Genomic DNA, 18,046 nt, shown 5'->3' on the forward strand with positions numbered 1-18,046 from the left:
ATTATAGGCTGTATAGTATCAGAGAATATATTAAGAGAGAAGCCATAAGGAATCAAGTCAGGGTCCCTTCTAATTTTGATTGATACCCTGATTACTTCGAAAAAATTCAAGATCATTTAATGCATTTTCATCAAATTATGTAATCTGTAATGTTGCAGTCTGTTTTGCATAGTCTCTTACCTGTGGTACCTAGACTACTTTTTTTCTTATCATTTTTCTTAAGTTGGTAGCTAAATTCTCAATCACTACAAATCTCCAATGCCAATAATGTCTCACCAGCTTTTTCAAGATAACCACTTTTTTTCAACTACTCCTTAATGGGGGTTAATTATGAGTTTAAAGCTGTTCTTAGCCTTTCTCCTTGTGGGTGACTAATATTTAATGGATATTAGAATTTTGTGATAAAAATGAAGATCTGATAGCATTCAAAGATCAAGAATGGAAAATTCTAGGTACAGTAGCGTATCAGATTTTTCTTCCCCTAATAGTAATTACATCCTGCACACAATTGTTGTTAGATGAATTTTTCCCTTATGCCCCAAATTCATATGTTAACACTCAAATATTCAGTGCAATTGTATTTTAAAATTAACTAAAATTAAGTGAAATAATAAGAATGGTACTAACAATAATGAAGATGATGATAACTCCATATGACTAGAGTATTTTAGGAAAGAAACAGCAAGGAATAAATTTATGAAGAAAAGGTCACATGAGGCTACAGCAAGAATGTGGTAACCTACAAACCATGATATAAACATCAGAACAAACCAGCCTTGCTAGCACTTTTTTTCTTGGATTTCTAACTTCTAAAACAAGGGAAAAATATGCTGTTATTTAAGAGACATCCAGTCTTTTGTATTTGGTCATAGCAATCTGATCAAGCTACCACTACTGTACCTATTGAGAAACAGTCAAGGTATTAAGAGCACTGAACAATCTACTTCGTTAGATATTATACAAGGATATGGAAACAAATGATTAAATTTTACACATTCTAAGAAAGACCACTTTGGGGAGGGAGCAGGTATAGATGTTAGAGACCTGGACATTGATTATCTTATAAATGGTGACAGCTACTCTATGAGGACACTTGAAAGTTGTACTTCAGGGTATATAAAATTGGGCTGCAAGGAAGAGTCCATTTTAGCACTGAAGTATCTGAAATAAATGAAAGCAAAGAGCAGTGTTTTTTGATGTGCATGGAATCAAAGTAAATAGAACAGTGTGCATAGGTGGTGTGTGTGTGCATTAGTACACACTATATATGCTATGTATCCCCCAGGAGTTTTATATGTTCATACACACACACACACACACACACACACACACACACACACACACACACACCTAGATGCTTGCACATATACCGGCTTTAGGAATACTGTGAGTTGTAGATGAATTTTTAAATGGTCTTATTAAATAAAAAAAAAACAGGGAATTGAACCTGGGTCCTCTGGAACATCAGTCAGTGCCCTTAACCACTGAGCCCAGGCGGTGGTGGTGCATGCCTTTAATCCCAGCACTCGGGAGGCAGAGCCAGGAGGATCTCTGTGAGTTTGAGGCCAGCCTGGTCTCCAAGCAAGTTCCAGGAAAGGCACAAAGCTACACAGAGAAACCCTGTCTCAAAAAACCAAAAAAATAAAATAAAATAAAAATAAAAAACAGGGAGCCAAGTATAGGGGTGAAAGCCTTAGAGATCAGGGAAATAGTAACAGCCAGCAACCTTACCTCTCCAGCTCTGCAGCTACCAAAAGTGAGCTACTTCCTATCTTACCTATGCCTTTACTGCCTTGCTATTCTGCCCTCTCATTGGCTTTTAGCGCAGCTACTTCACTTCTTTGTCACTGCCTGTCTGTGCAGACCTCCAGGTCTCTATGGTTGTTACTAGGATTAAAGGCATGTGTCACCATGCTTGGTTGTGCCCTATTGTGTCCTAGAATACACTTTTGTGTTTACTTAAAAATGGTTTGCTATTTTCTCTGATCTCCAGGCAAACTTTATTTATTAACATACAAATAAAATATCACCACATTTCAGCACAAATAAAATATTACCACGATGAGTATCAGTTTAAAATACAGAGATAATTGTGAAATGACACAAATGTTATATTCTGTATCAAGAAAGAACACATAGAATATGATTTGATAACTTGTAGTATTTGTGGAAGAAAATGCTGTAATCATTCTCTTGAGAAATGGTCACCTCTTTCCAGAAGAATCAACATTTAATGTGGATAATAATGGATGAGATACAATGGCTAGGCATTGTGGAGTACATCTGTAATCCCAGAACATGGAGGTAAAGGCAGAAGGATGGTAATTTGGAGCTCAGCTAGGGCTACATAGCTAAATCATTTCAAAATAAAAGAAAGAGAAAAAGAAAAAAGAACTGATTGTGAAGGGAAGGGGTGATATGGAGAAAGCTATGGAGGGAGTAGTGAACAGAAAAGGACTCAGCATAGTCAACAGCCAGAGAGGTTTGAAGTCTGAGGCATTTATGAAGCAAAATATTGTAGGGCTCTAAGGGTACAAAACACAGTAAGCACATTGAAGCAAAAAGGAACCAGGGAACTTTTTGTAGTGGTCCTATAAGGCATGTGAAAGGGTTGTTTCTGATGGCTCTAAGAGCCCACCAAATAATCTTACTCATAGAAATGATAATCAGATTTATATCTGAAATATCAGCAGATAAATAATATAGACCAGACAGATATTGAAGAGACACAAGACACAAGGGAAAGAGGATACTTAAATGATAAGATATAATGAAGGCCTAAAAGGGGACCATGACCATGAGAGTGGATTTGTAAAAATAGTTACTTATGAGGTTATGCTGTGACTTATTGGATATAAGCATACAAAAGAATTGGTATTTCAGGATGAGTCTCGAGTTTTGAATTGAATTCTGGACAGATGGCAGCAACATATTGAATTTTCCCAATTAACAGGTTCTCTATTTCAAATTTTATTCTGTTTTAATCCAAATGGCAATAGCATAAACACTCAAACCCACACAACTAGCATAAAAGAACAGAAAACCCAGAAAGAATTCATGTGTTTAAAAACAGTCAGTTTTAGACAAGGTTTCCATGAATACATGTTTTGGAAAAGGCCACTTATTTTCAGGAAATCATGCTGTGAGATTTGAATAGCCTTCTGCAGAGGGATGAAACGCGGTTCCCCTATTTCTCCCCAGTTATAAAACTCAACTCAAAATGAACTGAAAACTTAAATGTATAACCTGAAACTATGAAACTATTGGGGGTGAGGGGAAACAGGAGAAATACTTCAGATACAGGAAAGGGAAAAGATTATTTATGACAAGTCTCCAAAATCAAAACAAATAAATTAACAGAGAAACAAAAAAACCATATAAGATTGTATCACACTAGATGATGCTTCATATCAGAAGAGAAGGTAGTTTACAGAAGCCAAAAAACACTTACATTATTCATATTTCAAGGGACTTACATTCAAAATAGGTAAAGAGCACAAACATCTCAGCAAAAAAATAATTTAATATAAATGGGTAATAGATGTAAATGGACATTTCCTAAATGAAATGTAGATAACCTCAGTACCTGCAAGCCTGAGGCAGTAGATTTACTATGAACTAGGGGCCAATCTGGGCTATATAACATTGATAGGATCATATCAGTGTCTTTGTAGAAACAGAACTAGCTGGACTAGGTAGTTGTGGTTTGGGTCTTGATTGCCTAAAAATGTCTTTCACTTGAGAAATGCTGTCTTTCCCATTAGTAAATTAAAACAACGAACAACATGTCTGTCCTTTTTTGAGTTTCTTAATGATTGATGTTCATAAGATGTTGCTTAATATGGCATGGGACGTGTTGCCTACTTCTTGAATTATGAATGTTTTTTTTTAAATTTACATACAATACATTTTAGTCGTGTTCTTTCCTCATCCAACTTCTCCCATATTCCCACCTCCATGCTCACCCAACTTTACTCATTTATCTCTCTCTATTCTGTCTACCGATCTCCCTATCTCATTCTCTTAACCTTGAACAAGTTCTGTTAAATATAAGAAAGACCTCTATAAGTAACTTCTGTTTTAAAGAAACCATATTTCAACCATCCTAAGACTCACAAACCTGCTTTATACATTGTGAACTCCCGAAGTTGTAGAGAAAACCAAAAGGAAAAGCCCTTTAAAAAGAATCAGCCACAGTCAGAATTTCTCACAAGTTGAATAAGAAGAAAGTCTCTAAACAACAGTAACTCAGTGTTCACTATGGTTCAGGTCTAAAAATCCCAACAAAAGCCTTGCTTCAGGGAAGGACCCAGATCATTCTGAGAAGTTTTTATCAGTTAAACAAGGTACATTTCCTAAGTAACCCAAGAGACCTACAGAACCATAAAATGATCTTGGCAATGGAGATTTGGACAAGTTTTTTTAAATAGTATTTTTATTTTATAATTAACTTAATTTAACATATCAGCCACGGATTCCCCAATCCTCCCTCTTCATACGCCCCTACCATTCCGCCCCAATCCCCGCCCCCATTCCCACCTCCTCCAAGTCAAGTTTTCTCCTGGTCAATCTAGTCCCCTCCTCCCTACACCAAAGCTGAGCAAAGTGTCCCAGCATAGGCTCCAGTCTCCAAAAAGCCTGCCCACGCAACAAGGACAGGTCCTGGCTCCACTGCCTTGGGGCCTCCCAAACAGATCAAGCTAATCAACTGTCTCACTTATCCAGAGGGCTTGGTCCAGATCCATGGGGGTTCCTCTGCCACTGGTTCACAGTTCATGCATTTCCACTAGTTTGGCTATTTGTCACTGCGCTTTTTCCAATCATGGTCTCAATATCTCTTGCTCATACAATCCCTCCTCTCTCTCACTGATTGGACTCCTGGAGCTCCACCTGGGGCTCGGTCATAGATCTCTGCATCTGCTTCCATCAGATACTGGATGAGAGTTCTATCATAACAGCCAGGGTATTAGGCCATCCAATCACCAGAGTAGGTCAGCTCAGGCACTCTCTCAAATAAAATATTGGCAAAGAGACTCCAAGAACACATCAAAACAATTATCCACCATGATCAAGTAGGCTTCATCCCAGGGATGCAAGTGTGTTTCAACATACAAAAGTCTGTCAATGAAATATACCATATAAACAAACTGAAAGAAAAACTACATGATCATCTCACTAGATGCTGAAAAGGCATTTGACAAAATCCAACACCCCTTCATGATAAAGGTCTTGGAGAGATCAGAGATACAGGGAACATACCTAAACATAATAAAAGCAATTTACAGCAAGCCAACAGCCAACATCAAAGTAAATGGAGAGAAAATCAAAGTGATTCCACTAAAATCAGGAACAGGACAAGGCTGTCCACTCTCCCCATACTTATACAATATAGTACTTGAAGTTCTAGCCAGAGCAATAAGACAACATAAGGAGATCAAGGGGATACAAATTAGAAAGGAAGAAGTCAAGCTTTCCCTATTTGCATATGACATAATATACATAAGTGATCCCAAAAGTCGACCAAGGAACTCATATAGCTTATAAACACCTTCAGCAATGTAGCAGGATACAAGATTAACTCAAAAAAAATCAGTAGCCCTCCTATATACAAATGACAAATGGGCTGACAAAGAAATCAGAGATACATCACCCTTTACAATAGCCACAAATGATATAAAATACCTTGGGGTAAATAAACAAGTGAAGGACCTATATGACAAGAACTTTAAATCCTTGAAGAAAGAAATTGAAGAAAATGTCAGAAAATGGAAAGATCTCGCATGCTCATGGATAGGTAGGATTAACACAGTAAAAATGGCAATCTTACCAAAAGCAATCTACAGGTTCAATGCAATCCCCATCAAAATACCAACACAATTCTTGACAGACGTGGAAAGAATAACACTCAACTTCATATGGAAAAACAAAAAACCCAGGATAGCCAAAAGAATCCTGTACAATAAAACAACCTCTGGAGGCATCACAATCCCTGACTTCAAGTTCTACTATAGAGCTACAATAATAAAAACAGCTTGGGCCGGGCAGTGGTGGCACACTCCTTTAATCCCAGCACTTGGGAGGCAGAGGCAGGGGGATCTCTGTGAGTTCGAGGCCAGCCTGGGCTACCAAGTGAGTCCCAGGAAAGGTGCAAAGCTACACAGAGAAACCCTGTCTTGAAAACAACAAACAAAAAAAAAACAAACAAACAAACAAAAAACAGCTTGGTACTGGCTTAAAAACCGACATGTGGACCAATGGAACCGAACTGAAGACCCTAACATTAATCCAAACACCTATGAACATATAATTTTTGATAAAGAAGCCAAAATGGTACAATAGAAAAAAGAAAGCATCTTCAATAAATGGTGCTAGCATAACTGGATGTCAACATGTAGAAGGCTGCAAATCGATCCATATCTGTCACCATGCACAAAACTCAAATCCAAGTGGATCAAAGACCTCAAAATAAATCCAGTTACTCTGAACCTGACAGAAGAGAAAGTAGGAAGTAGTCTTGAATGCATTGGCACCAGAGATCACTTCCTAAATATAACACCAGTAGCACAGACACTGAGAGAAACAATTAATAAATAGGACAAGCTTTTTAAAAACAAACAGCAGGACTGAGAAGCCAAATGACTCCTCTTTGAGGATTTAGGGAAGTATTTCAGAAGTCAGAGTGATCTCACAAGCATGGCCAACAACCTAGTCTTTTGCATTGACTGCAACTGGAGGTCAAATGCACCATGAAATGGAAGGCTGCTGAAAGGGCTATACAACCATACAACGAAAGGGCAAATTATAGGCACTAAAATGTCAAACACAAGTGCATTTTATCCTAGCACCCATCTACTAGCCTTTTACTCCATGAGAAAGACCAGCACTGTGCCAATTCCATTTTAATATGCAGATTCTGTTTGGAGATTGCAGAATCAAATCCTGAGAAGAAACCAGAAGCCCTGTCTTATACATTGTAACAATAGTGGATACCCATCATGTTTGAAATTTTGTTATAAATTAAAAACAAATGTAAAAGCATTAAGATGGTACTACATCCAATACTGGGCATGTACAGAAGCTAAGACAAAACTGTAGATTTTTTTGTGATTCCTGTATTAGAGGATTGCATATGAAATATCATGATTCATCACATTCTACAATTCCAAATGCATTGTGGACTTGCCAAGTTTGTAGACCAAAGAAAACTACTTTATGAGAAAGGTGCACAACGTAAAGAATATTAAAAAGGCCACAGGTATTGTGGAATAGAATATTTGTGTAACTACATACAGACATGTTGCATTGTTTGTGTTGCAGAATAACTGCTTAACTATGTAAAGATGTGCTGTATTTGTTTATGCTGCATTTGTTTAACTATGTAAAGATGTGTTGCTGTTTCACTTCGCCTGCCTAAGGCACCAGATTGTTCTAATAAAAAGCTGAATGGCCAATAGCCAGGAAGAAGAAGGATAAGTGGGGCTGGTGGACAGTGACAGAAAAGGGGAGCCAGCCTGCCAGCTCAGGAACAGCCAGCCAGACATGGAAGAAGCAGGAAAGCAGGATGGACAGTACATGTTTGAGGTAAATAAGACTCAAGGCAGCACATAGATTAGTAGAAACAGCTTAAGTTAAAAAAAAAGCTAGCTAGAAACAAGCCTAAGCTAAGGCCAAGCAGTCACTAATAATAATAAATCTCTGTGTCATTATTTGGAAGCTGGTTGGCTGTAGCTGGAAGTTTTCCTGTGTCCTGTCCAGTCCATAGCTGCTCAGACTCAAGTAAACACACAGAGGCTTATATTAATTAAAACTGCTTGGCCTAGCTCAGGCCTACCACCGACTAGCTCTTACACTTAAACTCATACCATTTCTGTTAATCTGTATGTTGCCACATTTTCTGTGGTATTACCTGTGTGTCATTACATGCTGCTCCCTGGACAGCAGGCTGGTGTCTCCTCACCCAGCCTTCCTCTTCCAGAATTCTCCTTGTCTGCTTCCTATACTTGTATAGGAATTCTCCTTGTATACTTCCTGCCTGGCTACTGGCCAATCAGCATTTTTTATCAACCAATCAGAGCAACATAAATTCACAGCATACAGAACATGCCACATCACCTCCCCTTTTCTGTCTAATCACAAAGGAAGGTTTTAACTTTAACATAGTAAAACTACATAAAACAAACAGTTATCAAACAAAGAATTAAAATTACAATATCCAGTCTATTTGTATTTTGTAAAATTAAAGAAAATATTCTATCTATCCTATATTTGTGAGTCTAAAGTTTTATATCTAATTTATGTTTTATCATAACCAAAGAAAATTATAACTAGTCTTCAACTACATCAAAGACCTCAGAAAGATATAATATTAGCTAAGTAAACAGGAAGAGCATTGTAAGCAACTTCCAAAAATTCAGAATGACAGACACAGCTGTCTGCCTGGACAGTCATCCAAAGTTCCCCTGTAACGTGGAGCATCATCTTCAGCCTATTGGCCTAGAGTCTCTCAGTTGCTTCTCTCTGTGTCTTGTAGAATGTCCGGGGCTCCAGGAGCTGAAGCATAGCACAGGGGGTGTGGGAGAAAAGGTAGAGCCATGGTGGGACAGCAGTTCCAGTAAGATGACAGCAGGAACACCTTCTTCTACTTCCTCACTTCTTTTGTGGGGCTCATTGTGATCCCTGCCACCTACTACCTCTGGCCTTGAGACCAGAATGTGGAGCAAAATTGATTAAAGGATATCAGAAAAGTATATGGAAGATGTATGTGGTATCATTTACAATTATTAAAACCCCAGCCAAATATTCCTACAGTAAAGAAAATAGTTCTGCTTGCAGTTGGCAGTCCAAATAAAAAGTCTGCTACACATTGGACAACTGAAAAGTTAATTAACAATGATTACTGTTTGTTACCAGCAAGGAAGGATGCAAAAATACATTCACAGGAAGGGTGTCACCTGATACTAAAATTTAAATAAGCATCAAAAAGGTAAGTACAGTTCTAAATGTTATCAGAGACAAGGATATTGTTTCAGAAGAGAACTTGGATGTTTTTAAGGAGGCCTGTGAATTGTACTTTTCTAAAATATAATTTATGAAATATGAAATTCAAGCCTGCTATTCCTTACCTTACTCATATGCAAGATTGCTGAAGATTTATCTATGAATTCTGTCTTAAATATAAGAAAGTTAAGAATTGTGGATGGTTTTATGCTCTAGCAAATGAAAATTTACCAAAAGAAAGAACTTTGGTATTTGAAGTTGATGCAAAAATTATTATCCAAACAATTCTTGTTAGCCAAGCTCTTCCTGGACCACCAAATATTGTATTATGAAATTAAGATATATCTTTTCCATGGCCTTACAAAAATGATGAGAAAGGTCATCCTTTAGTTGAATATTTCTGTAAGGAAAAGCTTTGTGAGCAGAAGTACAAGGTCTGCTTCATAATGACCATGCATCCACACTAAACAATCAGATTTGGATGGGTTCACATCAATTTCAACTATTTGCTTCCTAAAGAAGATCAAACAGAGCCTTCTGAAAAGTCACTCAATGATCTGAGCTGTCTCTATTACCTGGCCTATTGGCACAGCATCATCACAGAACACCTCAATCTTCAACCACAATAGACACATAAACATCAAGGTCATTAGGAAAGCCACAGAAAACCAGCTGCAGCACCTCCACATTACTGACAAGAAAGCTGACAAGTCTTGTCAGAATTAGAAAGTAAGAATTGATAATGAGCTGTAGCTAGAATTTTCCTGCCTTGCCCACAGTCAGGACAAATCTTTGTCACCCGCCAGTCCCACAGCTGCTCAGACCCAACCAAGTAAACACAGAGACTTATATTGCTTACAAACTGTATGGCCGTGGCAGGCTTCTTGCTAACTGTCCTTATAGCTTAAATTAATCCATTTCCATAAATCTATACCTTGCCACGTGGCTTGTGGCTTACCGGTGTCTTCACATGCGGCTTGTCATGGTGGCAGCTGGCAGTTTCTCTCTCCCCTTCTTCCTGTTTCCCCAATTCTCCTCTCTCCTTGTCCCGCCTATACTTCCTGTCTGGTCACTGGCCATCAGTGTTTTATTTATATAGAACAATATCCACAGCATGAGCCACATGAAAATGCTAAAAATCTGTTCCTGCGTAACAGACTTTATCCAGAGAGTCTGAAGTTGATGTCTATTTGATTTCTAATGCTGTAGTTTCTGAAAAAGAGTGAGAAGCTGAAAAAGAGGCTGAGAAGATAATAAAGAAGGCTAGCTACTGGGAAAGGAGGGAACAAGAAACCTAGCTGGATCAAGAAAAGAGAGGGAGAACAAGGAATAGGAGACCATGGTAAATGAAGACCACATGAGAAAAGGAAGAAACAAAGTGCTAGAGAGGCCCACAGAAATCCACAAAGATACCCCCACAAAAGACTGCTGGCAGTGGTCGAGAGACAGCCCGAACTGACCTACTCTGTGGATGGGATGGCCAAACACTCTAATAGTTGTGCCATAAACGCCATCCAAGGACTGAGGAATCTGGATGCAGACATCCATGGCTAGGCCCCCGGTGGAGCGCTGGGAGTCTAATTAGTGAGAAAGAGGAGGGTTTATATGAGCGAGAATTGTTGAAAACAAGGTTGGATAAAGCACAAGGACAAATAACCAAATGAATGGAAACACATGAACTATGAACCAAAGACTGAGGGGCCCCCAGCTGGATCAGGCCCTCTGAATAGGTGAGACAGTTGATTGGCTTGATCTGTTTGGGAGGCATCTAGGCAGTGGTACCAGGTCCTGGGCTCGTTGCATGAGTTAGCTGTTTGAAACCTGGGACTTATGCAGGGATGCTTGGCTCAATCTGGGAGGAGGGGACTGGACCTGCCTGGACTGAATCTATCAGGTCGATCCCAGTCCTCAGGGGAGGCTTTGCCCTGGAGGAGGTAGGAATGGGGGTGGGCTGGGGGGAAGGGGAGTGGGGCAGGAAGGGAGAGAACAAGGGAATCTGTGGCAAAAAAAAATAAACCTTGGCACCTAGAGCTAACTGAAGACACTCATATGCAAAAGTATAAAGGAAAATATGTATTTGCATTAGCCAAAGAGCTGGCCAGTGGCAGAGAAGCAAGAGTAGGGTCGAGGATATAGCTCAGTGCTAAATCATTTGCTCAGTGTTTAGGACAGGCTCAGATTCAATTCCCAGTACCACCACCACAATCAATAATAGTAATAGTAAATGTAGGAAGATTAAGAGCAGTATAATAGCCAATACCTTTTTTTCAAATGACAGATGTAATAAAAGAGGCCTTTGATTACTCAGATAAAGAGAGGTCAGAGCCACAGCTGGTTGATGGGAATGTCATTCTGTATGCTATGAATGTGTGTTGATAAATAAAATGCTGATTGGCCAGTAGACAGGCAGGAAGTATAGTTGGGGAAAGCAGATGAGGAGAATTCTGGAAAGAGGAAGAGCTGAGACAGAAGTCGCCAGCCAGATACAGAGGAAGCAAGATGTGAAGGCAGAACTGAAAAAAAAGGTGCCAAGCCACATGGCTAAACACAGATAAGAATTATGGGTTAATTTAAGTGTAAGAGCTAGTCAGTAATAAACCTGAGCAAATGGCCAAGTAGTTATAAAAAATAATATTTGCCTGTGTGTGTTTATTTGGGCCCAAGTGGCTGCAAGACTAGCAGGTGAGAGAGATTTGTCTTGACTTCAGGCCAGGCAGGACACAGGAAAACTTTCAGCTACAGCTGGTGCCTCCCTGTGAGGTTGAAGTAGAAGAAGATGGCAGAAATCATGTTCTTCGAAAAGCATCACAACATCAGAATGGGAAGAAAAGACTGAAAAAGAGTAGGGGAGACTGATTTCTTCAAGAATGCCGACTCTTATATAGATGATAATGCCAATAATTGAAATGAAGGCAGCAGAGACAATTCAAATGTAACTAATATGCAAATGAGTATGTCCCAAAGGAAGAAAGCAAGGTCTTTCTAAGTAGAGGCAAAACAAAGAGAAAAAGGCCAGGTTTAAACTGAATTTATCCACCCTGCCAGAAACACCCATAAATCTGGATGGCCAGGTGCAGTAGAAGAGCAGAAGATTTCTAATAATAAAGGTATCTCTCCTTCCATGGGGCCAGAACATGACTTAAGGAGATGATGAAAGCCCTGCTACCTCCGGATGGAAGCAGAAGGGAAGATACATGTGCACCTGTGATTCCAAGGAACTCATTGGTGAAAATGCAGATGTAGATTTTATGAAATGTGAAGAAGAGGAGGATGAAGATGCTGAAGATATGTAGCACAAGAAAAGGAGAAAGGAGGAGTGGATGAGTTTAGTGGGTAGCCATTCCAGCTTTGATCTGGAAGTTCCAAACCCCATTGAGGCTCCGGTGACTGTCATGCCTACAAGGTGGGACCAAGAGAAGACCCTGAAGACCCGAGATCTGGATGTGCAGGCTCTCTTGGTTCCTGGACCCTGGACGCTTGAGGTAGACTGAGCAGCGTTCTCCAGAGAACACCATTGGACTGTGCCACACCTTTCCTAGACCCTGCAACCTACCTATCCCTTCATTTTCTCCTGCTGGCTAAGCAGTAACTTCTGCCTCAAGCAGCATTCCTTCCTATTGAAACATGCTTCCTAAACAAAGTCTCTGCTCTAATAAGTAATGTGACTTAGGCTGTCTTTCTTGGTGTTCTGTCTGCCTCCTTCTCCTACTCTCATAAACATGGTGGCTTTTGGAAGCTAGCCTCTCTGAGCACTTCTCTGACAAATCTTTCCATTTCTACTTTTTTCCCTTCCCTCCAATGCTCTTCCTGAATTTTGGCCTAACACTGGAATAGCCATTCCTTTCCACTTGGGTGCTTGGTGTGTGCCTCTAGGGACATTCAAGTTCTTCCAATCAGACTTCTGGACCAAAGCCAAGTACCAAATTTTTAGTCCCCTTAAAACAGTAAGACTATCTTTACCCAGGCAGCTGCTATAATGAGCTGTGTTCAATCTTCAGTCTTCCAAACTGCTTCTGCAGGCTGTAGGGATGCTTTCAGTCATAGCTTTCTCTTTCTGACCACACTCAAGCTTCTCTCTCCAATAGACAATATAGCTTTCAGTGAAGAGATAATAGATGAGTTATTCTTCCTGAGGGTTGGAGAGAGGGGAGGAGGCTGTTAACTGACCAAACCAACTCCCAGCCTCACCTGTCTTATGCAGTGAAAATGTCCCCAGAGGAACATAAATAAACAAGTTTCAAATTACCCTTTGCCCCTCTCAATGAAGAAATGTGATCATGTCATTTTAATATGTTCTCATTTTGTTTATGTGCTACAGCTAAATGTTACTTATATGTCAACTATATTAATGTACCATAAGATCTGAGGCCCCCATTTAGATTATGCCTGATTTTAAGGTGTACGTGCATATATATGATGTACATGTTATATATATATGTATATATATACATATATATGTGTGTGTGTGTGTGTATTTAAATATCTTAAGGTGATTCAACTTTTTACAACTTATATACAGTTCTCTTTCCAGTGTATTTAAAATGATCATCATGCTATGATTGTACTTATGATTCTTGAAGATTTGGAATACAGTGTATGTTTTCTGTGTTTCAAATAAGAATTGTTAAGTTTTAATTTTAAAATATAATTGGTTTTTAAATTTATATACAAAGTTAACCTAGTAAAAATTAAAATATATAAAATATAAAGAATATAGTTATTTTAAAAATGCTTTTACATAAAATATTTTTATATAAAATTTTCTAAAGGATGGTTATGATAGTTTTAAATTAATTAATAATAACACTTAAGGTCAAAATTATGTTACATCTATATAAAAATGCTACTTTATAACAACAAGATTTTCTTAAATATTGGTCTGCTCTTACATCTACTGAATCTTGGTAGTGTTTACAAAAAATGTTTTATATAAATGATTTTGTTTTATCCTTTTATTAATGAGATATTTAAAAATTTGTGATGCAATTATTTCAAGTGCTCTATTTTTTTCTGATGGGTAATTTACATAGGTATCATAGATCATATTTTATTGAACAAAAATTTAACTATATTTCAATTTTTGGTTCATTTTGCAAATGTCATTGTGCCACCTTCACTCCTCTAGGTTCATAATTAAATAAACAATTGCTACTAATAACTTGTGACTCCTTCCTACCTAAAAGGAAAGGACTGTACTTTTATCTTTCTTAAATCCTGCTCTTTTTACAAGATATTTAAATTTTTACTAGGTTATTCCTCAGTGATTAAAAATTATTGATCTTAATTCTGGTAACACCATAGATAAACATAATATTAGGTCCTTCTGGTATACCTCCCCCTACCCAAACTAAAATCTTAGTTAAGCTGCTTTGGGGGTTTTTAAACTCTTCTAATCTATATCAGAATACCTGTCTCCATCTGCTATGTAGTCAAATTCCTAAATGGTCATATTAAATAAAAAACACGGAGCCAAATATAGAAATCAGGGAAATAGAAATAGAAATAGCCACCAACCAACCTTACCTAACCAGCTCTAAAGCTTTCAAATGTCACAACTTCCTGTCTACCCAGGCTTTGCCAGCCCACCATCCAGGGAGCAGCATGTAATGGCACACAGGTAAAGCCACAGAACATATGGCGACATATAGATGAACAGAAATGGGCTGAGTTTCAGTGTAAGAGCTAGTCAGTAGGAAGCCTGAGCTATGGCTGAGCAGTTTTAATTAATATAAGCTTCTAAGTGATTATTTTATAAGTGGCTGCAGGGTCCATGGGGCTGGATCTGAGCAGTTACATGACCAGGCAGGACATAGGAATTTTGTAAATGGCTGTGGGACCTTGGTTCTGGACAAGCACAGAAAAAAATCAGCTACACTGCTGTCTTTGTTTCTTTAAGGTATACTGATTTTATTATTTTAATATTAAATATAATACTTCTATGTTATATGTGTGTGGCAGATTAATATCAAGAAGCTATACTTGTGTTAGTAAAATATCAGTTATAAATGCAAAGAGTTAAAATGTTACAAGTCCAAAGCCAAAATTGTCTTGAACTATCTGAGCCTTTCTTTTCTTTTATTCAAAATATTTTTTCATACAATATGTTCCTATCTTAGCCTTTTTAACAGCCAAGCTATTTTCCTGTGTATATGGCATTGTTGTATCCACAATCCAAGATTTACTTAAGGAGAGTGACTTTCAAGAGATCTATAATAACACACAGGTAAAGCCACAGAACACGAGGCGACATATAGATTAACAGAAATGGGCTGAGTTTAAGTGTAAGAGCTAGTCAGTAGGTAATAGCTTAAAAGCAATAGCTTTTTTTTGTACTAAGATACCTTGCATAAAACCTCTTCTAAAATAAAACAAAACCCTCAGATCATATAGGCCCTCCCTCCTCTGAAGCCTCTTCTGTTACTAACTCTTCTCTTTCCCTCTACATGCTCAGAAATGCTCAGGGAATCTACAGCTGTGGTACTGCCCAGTCCTCCTGCTCCCTTTCTCTCACTAAACTTACATACTGTTGGGCTTCTGGTGGCCCTTCTGGGACTTTGCCCTACTGCAAAGGTTCTGATGGCTCTTCCTCTTTATTGAGCTCTTTTCCTTAACTCTGAGGAGTCTGGCTCCTGTCTTCCTGAGCTCCTTCCCCAATCAGAACTACTGTTCCTTCTTCTAGTTTTCACATACATTATATTGGTAAATTGCCATGGGCTACTTAAGCAGATTGATAAGCAGGTTCAATGGGTAGGATTTGACACTTCCCCTTCAGACTTAATTATATTTAGCTAAAAGTATCCTTGTCCTGGGTCAGGTTGGCCTCTGACTGTAACAGGACAAAAAGAGAAAAAAAATAGCCCAGAGTAAAAGCATTGTGCCTTTGAAAACAACTAAAAGGTAAACTATTTGCAACAGAGTTTACTGCTGTTTATTTCATAATATAAAATGCCTCTAAAAATAACGGCTAATGGCAAGTTTATCCATGCAGAGGAATTTGTGCCTAAAATACTCAATCAATAACTTCAATACCATAGTTTTAACAGGGCTTCCTTAGTTGATTTCTGCTGAATGTTGTGGACATCAATTTAATGATGTTTTGCTGTTTATCTGCTGCTTGTCTCTGTTACCTGCACTCATTTCAAACCAAAAGCACAGCTATGACAGATCCTTCTATTGACCCCATAGAACACACAAAATAATTCATCTTGTGTTTGCTATAGGGTTTGCTTGGACATTTACAAAGCCTCATAGCTTAGTAATATGTAGAGAGGTAGGTAGTATTAATTTATTAGTTTATGTTATATATGTAGTTAGGATTCAACTTTTTTTAAGTTTTTATTTTTTTTAATTTATAGTTTATGGGTGTATTGCTTCTGTGTATGTCTCTGCAACATGTGTGTGCCTTGTGCTTTCAGAGGTCAGAAGAGGATATGGGAGCCCTTGGAACAAGATTTAGGGATGGCGATGAGCCACCATATGGGTGTTAGAAACCTTTGCAAAAGCAGCAAGTATTATTAATTGCTGAGCCACGTTTCCAATCCCAAGAATGGAAATGCTTTTAGTAAAGAAAGATTTGTTTGAAGTTAAGATGTCTGGATGATTTTCCTGAATGGGAAAGAAAACTGGAAAGCAAGTCACAAAAGCTCTGAAGAAGCCATATAAGACACATAAAAGATGGGGTATAGATATAATACATACAATACTAAAATATCTAAGGTTACAGTTCAGTAAAGTCTCTATTTAAATTAATAATAACCTTAAGTTATTGTTCTGCTCTTGGAAGTACTTGCAAGAACATAAATACATATCTAATTGAGATTTATTCAAGTGTTCGATTTTTGTACCAAATTTATCTAAATATTATAAAGTAGCTAAATGTACCAGACTGGCATAGCTAACCTTCTGGGGTTCCATAACAATACTTGGAGACCTAAACTAATATAGACAGAGGTATTACAAAAGGGACAGCATTTTGCACCTTGCCCTCCAAGATCATCTCCATACCAGGTTAGCACACAAAGACTGCACTAATTGAACCTAATTAATGTCCATTTTATAGAGACACAGCTCAACACAGAGGGGAAAAAAAATTTCTCAAACTCCCACGTGAAGCCATGGTCAAATAAGGCCTGTCAATTATCCTCACATAGATACATCTGAAGGTAGGCTAAAGGAGGCAAAGGCTCTTGCCAATGACAAGTGACCCCTGAAGACAAGAACCTCAGTGGGCATTTGGCCACCAGCATAGTCATAAATATCCAGTGGGAAAGCATAACCAAAGTTAAAATAATTGATAGAAAACAAAGAAACAAACAATGGACTAGGCTTTACAAGCCTGAATAGGGTACTAACATGCCAGGTAATCACAATTACTCTAACTGTAATTGAAAGGCTTACATGCTTTTCCTAGCCAAGGCCATACTGATGTCGATATATTTTTGATAACTGTTCTCATGTATCTTGTGTTTCACAAGGTGTGGTGGTTTAAATGAGAATGCTCCCCTACCCTAGGCTTAAATATTTGAAGGTTTAGTTCCTAGTTGGCAGACTGTTTAGGAAAGTTTAGGAGGTGTGGTCTTGTTGAACTTTCAAAAGTCCATTGTAACTGAACCAACAACTAGAGTCTTCATGGGACTGACCTAGATACTCTACATAAATCTGACAGTTGTGCAGCTTGGTCTACTTATGGGACTCCTGACAATGGGAGCAGGTCCTATCCTTAGCACATTGGCTGACTTTGGGTCCCTTTACCTCATACTGGGTTGCCTTGCACAGCCTTAATACAAGGGGAGGTACTTAGTCTTACTACAACTTGATATACCATGTTTTGTTGACATCCATGGGAGGCCTACCTTTTTCTGAGTAGAAAACAGAAAAGGAGTGGATGGAGGGGACAGAGGGAAGGTGTGGTGAGTGACTGGGAAGAGAGGAGGGAGAGGAAACTGCAATCAGGATGTAAAAACAAACGAATAAACAAACAAACAAATAAATAAATGAAAGTCCACTCCAGGCCCAGTTTCTCTCTGCTGAGTACTGTGGATCAGATGTG

The 18,046-nt window shown here is 38.4% G+C and overlaps 1 pseudogene; it reads left to right on the forward strand.

Moving 5' to 3' along the window:
- Positions 1-8,899: 8,899 nt before the first annotated feature.
- LOC114704871 lies at positions 8,900-12,290 on the forward strand (annotated as a pseudogene).
- The last annotated feature ends 5,756 nt before the right edge of the window (positions 12,291-18,046 follow it).

This window comes from Peromyscus leucopus, chromosome X (genome assembly GCF_004664715.2).
Source record: "Peromyscus leucopus breed LL Stock chromosome X, UCI_PerLeu_2.1, whole genome shotgun sequence".
NCBI lineage: Eukaryota > Metazoa > Chordata > Mammalia > Rodentia > Cricetidae > Peromyscus > Peromyscus leucopus.